Here is an 11,438-nt window from a genome sequence, read left to right as displayed (position 1 = left end):
TTGTTTGAGAAAACAATGGGAAATCATTGCATGTTAACATATTTCATGAAACTAAAAAAATTTAAAGCACTTTATGAAAAATCCAGCTTTATTTTACATTTTGGCAAATGTCTTTAATATCTGACTTCATAGAAGGCAGCTGGATGCTTATATTTTTTCTGCATTTAAACTGTTTCAGTACAGAGTTTGAGTTGGCATGTATGAGGGAAATTGGGCCTCATATTTTTTTTGTGTTGAGATTATCATATGGTTTTTATCTTTCAATTTGTTAATATGGTGTATCACACTGATTGATTTGTGTATACTGAAGAATCCTTTCATCCCTGGAATAAACCCAACTTGATCATGGTATATGAGCTTTTTGAAGTGTTGCTGAATTTTGTTTGATAAAATTTTGTTGATTTTTGCATCTTTGTTCATCAGTGATATTTGCCTGTAGCTTTATTTTTTTGTGTGCTGTCTTTGTCTGGTTTTGGAATCAGGGTGATGGTGGCCTTGTAGAATGAGTTTGGAAGTGTTCCTTTGTCTTCAATTTTTGGAAGAGTATTAGAAGGATAGGCATTGGCTCTTCTCTAAATGTTTGATAGAATTCTCCTGTGAAACCATCTGGTCCTGGGCTTTTGTTTTTTGGGAGATTTTTGATCACAGCTTCAATTTCAGTGCTTGCAATTGGATTGTTCATAATTTCTATTTCTTCCTGGTTCAGTCTTGGAAGACTGAACTTTTCTAAGAATCTGTCCATTTCTTCCAAGTCATCCATTTTATTGCCATATAGTTGTTCATAATAGTCTCTTATAATCATTTGCATTTCTGCATTGTCTGTTGTAACCTCACCTTTTTCATTTCTAATTTTTTTTTATTTGATTCTTCTTTTTTTCTTGATGAGTCTGGCTAAAGTTTTGTCAATTTTGTTTATCTTCTCAAAGAACCAGCTTTTAGTTTTATTAATCTTTACTATTGTTTCTGTCATTTCTTTTTCATTTCCTTTTGCTCAGATTTTCATGATTTCTTTCCTTCTGCTAATTTTGCATGTGGTTTTTGTTGTTGTTCTTCTTCTTTTTCTAGTTGTTATAGGTGTAAAGTTAGGTTGTCTATTCAAGGTTTTTCCTGTTTATTGATGTAGGATTGTATTGCTATCACCTTCCCTCTTAAACTGCTTTTGGTGCCTCCCATAGGTTTTGAGTTGTAGTATTTTCATTGTCATTTGTTTCTAAAAATTTTTTGATTTCCCTTTTGATTTCTTCAGTAATCTGTTGATTATTTAGAAATGTATTGTTTACTCTCCATATGTTTGTGTTTTAGAGTTGTTGTTGTTCTTTTTTTTTTTTCCTTGCAATTGATATCTAGTCTCATAGCGTTGTGGTCAGAAAAGATGCTTGATATGATTTCAATTTTCTTAAATTTACTGAGGTTTGATTTGTTACCCAAGTTGTGGTCTATCCTGGAGAATGTTCCATGTGCCCTTGAGAAGAAGGTGTATTCTTCTGCATTTGGAAGGAATATCCTGAAGATATGAATGAGATCCATTTCATCTAATGTATCATTTAAGACTTGTGTTTTCTTATTAATTTTCTGTTTTGATGATCTGTCCATTTTTGTGAGTGGGGTGTTATAGCCTCCTACTATTATTGTGTTACAGTCAATTTCTCCTTTTATGTCTGTTAGTGTTTGTCTTATGTATTGTGGTGCCTCTATGTTGGGTGCATAGATATTTACAATCATTATGTCTTCCTCTTGGATTGATCTCTTGATCATTATGTAATGTCCTTCCTTATCTCTTGTAATCTTCTTTATATTAAGGTCTATTTTGTCTGATATGAGGAATGGTACTCCAGCTTTCTTTTGTTACCCATTTGCATGGAATGTATTTTTCCATCCTCTCATTTTCAGTCTGTATGTGTCTTGAGGTCTGAATTTGCTTTCTTGTAGACAGCATATATATGGGTCTTGCTTTTGTATCCATTCAGCCAGTTTGTCTTTTGATTGGAACATTTAATCCATTTACACTTAAACTAATTATTGATATATATGTTCCTATTGTCATTTTCTTAATTGTTTGGGGTTGATTTTGTAGATCTTTTTTTCTTCTCTTGTATTTCTTGATTTATAAGTCCCTTTAGCATTTGTTTTAAAGCTGGTTTGGTGGTACTGAATTCTCTTAACTTTTGCCTCTCTGAAAACCTTTTGATTTCTCCATCAGTTTTGAATGAGATGCTTGCTGGGTACTGTAATGTTAGTTGTAGGTTTTTCCCCTTTGGTAGTTTGAATATATCCTGCCATTCCTTTCTGGCCTGCAGAGTTTCTGCTGAAAGATCAGCTGTTAAGCATATGGAGTTTCCCATGTATGTTATTTGTTGCTTTTCCCTTGCTGCATTTAGTATTCTTTATATGTGTTTAATCTTTCTTAGTTTGATTAGTATTTATCTTGGCCTATTTCTTCTTGGGTTTATCCTATTTGGGACTGATTTACTATTTCCTTTTCCATGTTGGGGAAATTTCCAACTATAATCTCTTCAAAAATTTTCTCATACCCTTTCTTTTTCTTTTCTTCTTCTGAGACCCCTATAATTTTTTTTTTAATTTAATTTAATTTAATTTTTTTAAATTTTATTTTATTTTTAAACTTTGCATAATTGTATTAGTTTTGCCAAATATCAAAATGAATCCTTCACAGGTATACATGTGCTCCCCATCCTGAACCCTCCTCCCTCCTCCCTCCCCATACCATCCCTCTGGGTCATCCCAGTGCACTAGCCCCAAGCATCCAGTATTGTGTATCGAACCTGGACTGGCATCTCGTTTCATACATGATATTTTACATGTTTCAACTTTACATAATTGTATTAGTTTTGCCAAATATCAAAATGGATCCGCCACAGGTATACATGTGTTCCCCATCCTGAACCCTCCTCCCTCCTCCCTCCCCATACCATCACTCTGGGTCGTCCCAGTGCACTAGCCCCAAGCATCCAGTATTGTGCATCGAACCTGGACTGGCAATTCATTTCTTACATGATATTTTACATGTTTCAATGTGAGACCCCTATAATTTGAATATTGGTGCATTTGATATTGTCCCAGAGGTCTCTGAGACTATCCCCAGATCTTTTCATTCTTTTTGCTTCATTCTGCTCTTCAGAAGTTATTTTCCACCATTTTATCTTCCAGCTGACTGATTCATTCTTCTGTTTTAGATAGCCTGCTATTGATTCCTTCTAGAGTATTTTTAATTTCAGTAATTGTGTTCTTTGTCTCTGTATGTTTATTCTTTAATTCTTCTAGGTCTTTGTTAATTGATTCTTGCATTTTCTCCATACTTTTTTCAAAGTTTTATTTTATTTTATTTTTTAACTTTACAATATTGTATTGATCTTCATCTATATTATCATTATTCTGAATTCATTTTCGGGTAGTTTGCCTATTTCATCTTCATTTATTTGGACTTCTGTGTTTCTAGTTTGTCTTTTCATTTGTGTAGTATTTCTCTGCCTTTTCGTTACTTTTTTTTTTTTTTTTTAAACTTATTGTGTTTGAGGTCTCCTTTCCCAGTCCACAAGGTTGAATTCTTTCTTCCTTTTGGTTTCTGCCATCCTAAGGTTAGTCCAGTGATTTATGTAAGCTCCTATAGGGTGAGATTTGTGCTGAGTTTTTTGTTTGTTTGCTTGCTTGTTTTTCCTCTGTTGTTCAAGGATGAGTAAGGTGGTAATCCTGTCTGCTGATTATTGGGTTTTAATTTTTATTTTGTCTGTTGTTTAGATGAAGAAGGTGACTTCCGTGGTGACTCAGATGGTAAAGCATCTGCCTACAATGTGGGAGACCCAGGTTCAATTCCCTGGGTTGGGAAAATCCCCTGCAGAAGGAAATGGCAATCCACTCCAGTACTCTTGCCTGGAAAATCCCACGGACAGAGGAGCCTGGTAGGCTACAGTCCATGGGGTTGCAAAGAGTTGGACATGACTGAGTGACTTCACTTCACTTAGATGAGACATCCTGCAAAGGGTGGTACACCCAGGTTTTGTTATGCTAGGTCTTGTATTCAAGTGGTTTCCTTTGTGTATTGCCAGGAGAAATATCAATAACCTCAGATAAGCAGATAACACCACCCTTACGGCAGAAAGTGAAGAGGAACTAAAAAGCTTCTTGATGAAGGTGAAAGAGGAGAGTGAAAAAGTTGGCTTAAAACTCAACATTCAGAAAACGAAGATCATGGCATCTCGTCCCATCACTTCATGGGAAATAGATAGGGAAACAGTGTCAGACTTTATTTTGGGGGGCTCTAAAATCACTGCAGATGGTGACTGAAGCCATGAAATTAAAAGACGCTTACTCCTTGGAAGAAAAGTTATGACTAACCTAGATAGCATATTCAAAAGCAGAGACATTACTTTGCCAACAAAGGTCCATCTAGTCAAGGCTATGGTTTTTCCAGTGGTCATGTATGGATGTGAGAGTTGGACTGTGAAGAAAGCTGAGCACCGAAGAATTGATGCTTTTGAACTGTGGTGTTGGAGAAGACTCTTGAGAGTCCTTTGGACTGCAAGGAGATCCAACCAGTCCATTCTGAAGGAGATCAGCCCTGGGATTTCTTTGGAAGGAATGATGCTAAAGCTGAAACTCCAGTACTTTGGCCACCTCATGCAAAGAGTTGACTCATTGGAAAAGACTCTGATGCTGGGAGGGATTGGGGGCAGGAGGAGAAGGGGACGACAGAGGATGAGATGGCTGGATGGCATCACTGACTCGATGGACGTGAGTCTGAGTGAACTCTGGGAGTTGGTGATAGACAGGGAGGCTGGCGTGCTGCGATTCATGAGCTCACAAAGAGTCAGACACGACTGAATGACTGAACTGAACTGAACTGAGGGTTAGTTCTCTGGTAGTCCAGAGTCTTGGAGTCAGGGCTCCCACTTCAAAGGCTCAGGGCTTGATTTCTGGTCAGGAATGAGGATTCCACAAGTGGTTTGATATGGCATTAGTGAGATTAAAACATATACCCCAAAATGAGAAGCCAAAGATGAACCCCAGACAAATGGCAGTTACAAAATCAGGCAAATAATAGCTAAAATAATGGAATATACACCCATAAACAATATCAAAACAGTCCAACAAAAATAAAGTACAATAGATTGACCCAGTGAAGAAAGGAAACCAAAAATTATATCTACCAGTTAAGAACAAAACTCACTAAAGCACAAACTGGAAAACAAAGCTAAAGCAAAGAGCCAAGTGGGAAATAAAGCAATGAAAACAAAGCTAACATATATGTTTAGAGGAAAAGAAAGAAAGAAAAAAGAGAAAGAATACATATGCAAAATTGCATACAGGTAGATAAAATTTATATATATTAAGGATTAACTGTAAGAGGAAAAGAGTGGTAGGAAAAGCCAACAGAAGAATAAATGTAGAAAAATTATAATAGGTTTTAAAAATTAAAAATTAAAATTTTAAAAAGAGAGAAAAAAGAAAGAAGAAGAAAACTAAAACAAAAAACTCCACAGAACTGCAAAAGCCCAACATAGAGGCTGAGGTTTATAATAACAATAGAAAATGTAACTGAGAAAAAAAAAAAAAAACTCAAAAGCTTAATTAGATTGAATAGTCCCAATAAAATTGACAACTACAATGGGGGTGTGGTGGGGGAGGGGGAAGGAAAGAAAAAAGACAAAGAAAAAAGTTAAAAAAATTCCAAAAGAATCTACAGAACAAGTCAAAAACAGAAGAATAATAAATGTTTTTCTTGCGTCACTGCATTCAGAGTCCTCTCCCTTGCTGGAAGTCACAGTCCACCTCAATTCCCTAGGATGCCTTCCAACACTGTCCTCATCTCTAGACCTGCTGTAGGGGCAACTCAGATTCTAATCTGATCCTGCTTTTTTGTGTTCTTGCCTCCAATGTCCATAACTATCAGAACTAGTCTATTTTCTTTTGCGGAAGCTCCCAATGTCCTTTTATATATTCCATACACACAGAGTCTGCCTAGTTGATCATGTCAATTTAATCTGCAGCTTGTACACCTGGTGGTAAGGTTTTGGGTCTTCCTCCTTAGCCACACTGCCCCTGGATTTCAATTGTGGCTTTATTTCCACCTCTGCATGTGGGTTTTCCACTGGGGTTTGCTCCTGAGGCTGCCCTGGAGGACTTGGGTCTGCCCCAGTGAGGGCCAGGTGTGGGGGTTGTATAGTTGCTTGGGCTTCAGGGGTTCTGGCAGCACCACGTACTCAGGGGAGTTGGTGGCTAATGCAGCAGGAAATACAGTGCTCTAGAAGGGTATGGCAGCCAGTATTGACCAATACAGTCCAGTATTGGGGTACACTCAGGGAGAACCTCCCTGACAGAGAAGCCTGGCAGTCCACAGCCTACAGGGTTGTAAAGAGTTACACACGACTGAAGTGACCCTGCATGGATAGATGCAAGACTCCTTTTTGCCTGTGGTGGCTCTGCCCTAGTGGGGGTTGAGCATGAAGGTGATGCAACTATTTGGGTTGCCAGAACCCTGGTGGCGCCAACTGTGCAGGGACACGGAATGCCTCAGCTGCAGGAGTTATGGCCCTATCGGAGTCTTTTTTTTTTTTTGAGCCTCTTGTAGCTGGTGATCAGAAGGCCTCTTTGGCCAGTCTTTCTCCATAGTCCCACCTGTTCAGGCACTTAGAGGGCTCCCTTGCCTGGGGACCTTCTCTGTTGTTCGGTGCATCAGGCACATAGATCCCCCCACCCCCCACCCCCCCATCCCCCCAGCTGGGGTCCTATTCTGTAGATCTGAAGTGCCTGCACATCAGGCACTTAAAGGGGCACCCTGGGTGGGGTCCTACTCCACAGTTCGGTGCATCACATGCTTGATGGGCCAGCCTTTCTGTTGTTCAGCTGCCGATGCTGAAGTGTGGGGAGAAAGAGGCTATGGTGATGGCTCCACCCGCTATACATGACTCAACAGTATCGCCTTGTTTGCATGGCTGCCTGGCTTTCCTCCACAGGCATTTCCCACCACAATCTCCTCCCTCACATCCCCCGATAGGTCTCTCTGCAGTCAACAGCAGCCCTCACCTGAGGACTGCTCCACAATCCCTAAACTCTGGCTCCCAGCCACTGCACCTTCCAAGGGATCCATGTCCCTGTCTGAGGTATGTATGGCTGCGTCAAGGACTGTCTGATTCTCATGCCATTTAGGCTGCCACAGATAAGCTGTTTCACTCTCAGCCTTAAATGTATCTCCTTTGACTCAGACATTTGCCCCTTTTTGGGGATCAGACCCCTGCTTCAGTTCCCCCACCCACTGAGGACAGATCCAGTCCTACTAACACTCCTGTTTTTTTCCCCTAGTTCCATCACCCTACTGAATTTTGCATGATTCTATATATTCTTTTCTGCTGGTGAGGTACTCCTGTCCGCTCTCAGCTGGTGTTCTGCATGCAGTTCTGTGTCTGAAGGCATATTCCTGACATATCCGTGGAGAGAGATGTACTCTACATCCACCTACTCCTCCCCCATCTTTTTCTCCCAGAAATTTTCTATTAGACAGTCTTTCAAATAAGAATGTTTTTCTTTGAAAAAAATTGGTAGCTGAGCTTGCAACTGATACAACTGGCTTTCCTTCAGATAGCTGTGGTGACTAATACAAACTCCTCATTTCTTCACTTAAAATATTGAAAATAATGCATATTCAAGTGTCAAGATTAAATAAAGTTGGTAATTTTTAGGGCTTTTACAAGAGTATTTTAAAGTGAAATGCTGAGTGGATAATGGGAAAGAATTCAATGACTATGAGTTCAGTTTGGTACCACATTTAGAACTAATACGAACTATATAAAAGTGCTAAATATTCTTTCTAATTATGTTTAGAATTAATTGTGCATAATTTTTTCCAAATGACTTAAATAATGAAACATTCTAGAATAAATATAGCATAGTATCTATTTTCAGATATGCATGTATTTTTTTCTACTTAAATAACAGGACACATTTTACTCTAAAAAAAATGAATGATATTTTGTTAGTTTGGAGAAGAAATATTTTTTTGACCTCCATTACCAATCAGTACACATATGAAGAAAAATTCTATTTTATCTCATAATATATGTCAGAAAAATATAGTCATGGAAAACTGTGGACTGTATATTTTTATAAGGAGTTTTGTAAAGGATTTTACTAATAGGATTATTTATGATGATAAAAGGTAACTTTTAAATTTTATTTTTGCCTAATACAGTAAATGTGAAACTATCAAATATATTATTTACTATGTTATTTTGAAACCTTTTAGTAGTTCTTTTTCTTTTATGGTAGACTAATTCCTAATAATGAGTACTTAAAAGGTAAGTTGCAGGGGACATATACTTCTAAATTTTTAATGACTAAGACTACTTTAAAGAACTCTTAAATTTTCTTTTGTGTTTTATTAACTTTTTTCCAGGTATCATATTTAAAAGTAGCAGGTAAAATTGTAAAATAATTCTAGGTTAATATATACTACATATATTAACTAGATTTCTAAATTGCCTTTGCAGGATAAGGAATTATAGTCTACTTCAAACAGAAGGTATACTTAAAATTACTCACCTAATCTTAATTCAGGTGAAAGTTTTAAATCTCTAGTTTTCTTGGCTGAAAATGCTTTTTACTCTTTTTGCTATTTTCTAAATCCAGTTGAATCTTCAATAGAAAATCAAATGTCATGTCTTTAAAACATTTCTTTTAAAGTTAATACCAATAATATTTGTTTGAAATTTTCACAAACCAATACACCTTTACTGTAAACACAAATATAAGAGCTATCCATTTTCTTAAATTTTAGAGTTAAACATAAACATTTAACCTGTAAACATTTAAAAGTGTAGGATAGCGGAAGATATTTGCATTTACTATCTAACTCTTGTGATGTAAACAACTTCCTGGACAGTAATGAAGCTGTAACACTTTCAATTTTCTCCCAGCTGGACAACAACTTGCATCAACAGCTGCTCTATCTTTGCCTAGGGGCCAATGAAAACTGGATTTCAAAAGAGACAAACTAGCTAAGAGCAATGAATTGATGAAGCAGCCATTTGAATTTGGACAGTTATTTACTTCCTTACTTAAACAAGCAGGTTTAGACTCAGATTTCGTCGTGGAAAGTTTACTTTTTTATTTTAAAAGCATAGTCTCATAAGAATTTAATATTGGATAGCTAGGAAATTATGCATTTAATGTGTATATATATTTATATATGAATTATAAGCTAGCTTGGCTTTTTAGAAGGTCAAGCATCAGAAATATTTTTAAGATACTCATCTTTTCTCAGGCATGTATTTTTCCCAAATGTTTTAATAATAACTTGATATAATATCCAACATTTAGAGCTTTGGCCTGGAGCCTGGTGCCGGTGATAGTCAATGAGATGTGAAGAATCAGAATAGAGATAGGGAGACCCAATTGTTGTGATCAACAAGGGGTCTTTGTGAAATCTGAAAACAAAGAAGGATCTTTGAATATAGTTTTATACTCTTCAACTGAACTATTTCATAATCAGTTCAGTTCAATCATTCAGATATGTCTGACTCTTTTTGACCCCATGAAATGAAGCACACTAGGCTTCACTGTCCATCATCAACTCCTGGAGATTGCTCAAACTCATGTCCATCTGGTCAGTGATGCCATCCAACCATCTCATCCTCTGTCATCCCCTTCTCCTCCTTCCAAGTATCAGGGTTTTTTCCAGTGTGTCAGTTCTTCACATCAGGTGACCAAGTATTGGAGCTTCAGCCTTAGAATCAGTCCTTTCAATGAATATTCGGGTCGATTTCCTTTAGGATTGACTGGTTTGAGCCCCTTGCTGTCCAAGTGGCTCTCAACAATGTTGCTCAATGCCACAGTTCAAAAGCAACAATTCTTTGGTGCTCAACTTTCTTTATGGTCCAACTCTCACATCTATACATGACTACTGGAAAAACCATAGCTTGACTATACAGGCCTTTGTCAGTAAAATAATGTCTCTGTGTTTTAATATGCTGTCTAGGTTAGTCATAGCTTTTTTTCTAAGGAGCAAGAATCTTAATTTCATGGCTGCAGTTACCATCTACATCTTGGAGCCCAAGAAAATAAAGTCTGTCACTGTTTCCATTGTTTCCCCATCTATTTGCCATCAAGTGATGGGACCAGATGCCATGATCTTAGGTTTTTGAATGTTGAGTTTTAAGCCAGCTTTTTTACTCTCCTCTTTCACTTTCATCTTGAAGCTCCTCAGTTCCTCTTTGCTTTCTGCCATAAGGGTGGTGTCATCTGCATATCTGAGGTTACTAATATTTCTCCCACCAATCTTGATTCCAGCTTATGCTTCATCCAGCCCAGCATTTCATGTGATGTACTCTGCATATAAGTTAAATAAGCAAGGTGACAATATACAGCCTTGACGTACTCCTTTCCCAATTTGTAAACATTTAGTTGGTCCATAATAACATAACATAGTAAAATATACACTTCCTTCCTCCTCCTTCCTCTCCCTGTCCATTCCTTCCTGATGAAGTCACAGACCTAACATAGTAGCTATTATTTTCTTCTTGTTTGTGCTTATTAGAAGGGTCTACTAAAATCCCAGGTCTGGGGTCAAAAGAACAAGCTTCAGTTCCTATATCTGTAAAATAAGAATGTTCCAAATGAAACTATTGGTGTTAGAAGTAAGAAAATTGATTACTCTTATGGCAGTCTTGGTCAGGTTCTATTCCTTAATCTGAATCTGATTAAATATTTGCAATACTTTTGTAATTATAAGTCAATATTAATAAAGGAAACCAACACCTATTAAACCCATATTAGAAATTAAGTTAGGCTATGTACATAAAAGAAGTGGTTCCTTTCATTCAGAAGATATAAGAGAAAGGAGTCAGAAAATTGGCAAATGAAAATTTCAAATCTTTAATTAAAATTAAATTAAAAATTTTAAAGCCAATCATGACACTATGATTCAGACACAACTTCATTTTAGAATGTAACCCCTTGGTTACCTGCGTGTATGTACAGGGCATGCTTCGTCTCTAAGTCATGTCTGACTCTTTGCGACCCTAGGGACTGTAGCCTGCCAGGCTCCTCCGTCCATGAGATTTCCCAGGCAAGAATATTGGATTGGGTTGCCATTTCCTTATCCAAATCATTCAAGTAGTTACCACTTACTCCATCCCATCATCGAATCCTCCCAACAAGCCCAAGGCTAGCGCTGCTCATGGTTCCCATCTGAGTTTTACAGATGGGGAAACTAAGGCACAGGGATAGGTAGGGATATATAGGTATAACAGAAAACGCTATAATATGTGAGATAAGAGGGACATTCGTTTGATTCAGAGGGAACCTTTGGAACATGGATGAACTGGTGAATTGTGAGTTATAAGTTCAGTGGTGCCTTAGAACACCTGAGAAGCTAGATAGCTTTGCAGGCATTCGTGATTATAATCACTTCCTCAGAAAAATCACCC

This window comes from Bos grunniens, chromosome 20 (genome assembly GCF_055505025.1).
Source record: "Bos grunniens cultivar Pamir isolate PY7600 chromosome 20, Bosgru_T2T1.0, whole genome shotgun sequence".
Lineage (NCBI taxonomy): Eukaryota > Metazoa > Chordata > Mammalia > Artiodactyla > Bovidae > Bos > Bos grunniens.
The sequence above is the reverse complement of the archived record's forward strand: the minus strand, read 5'-3'. Positions refer to the sequence as shown.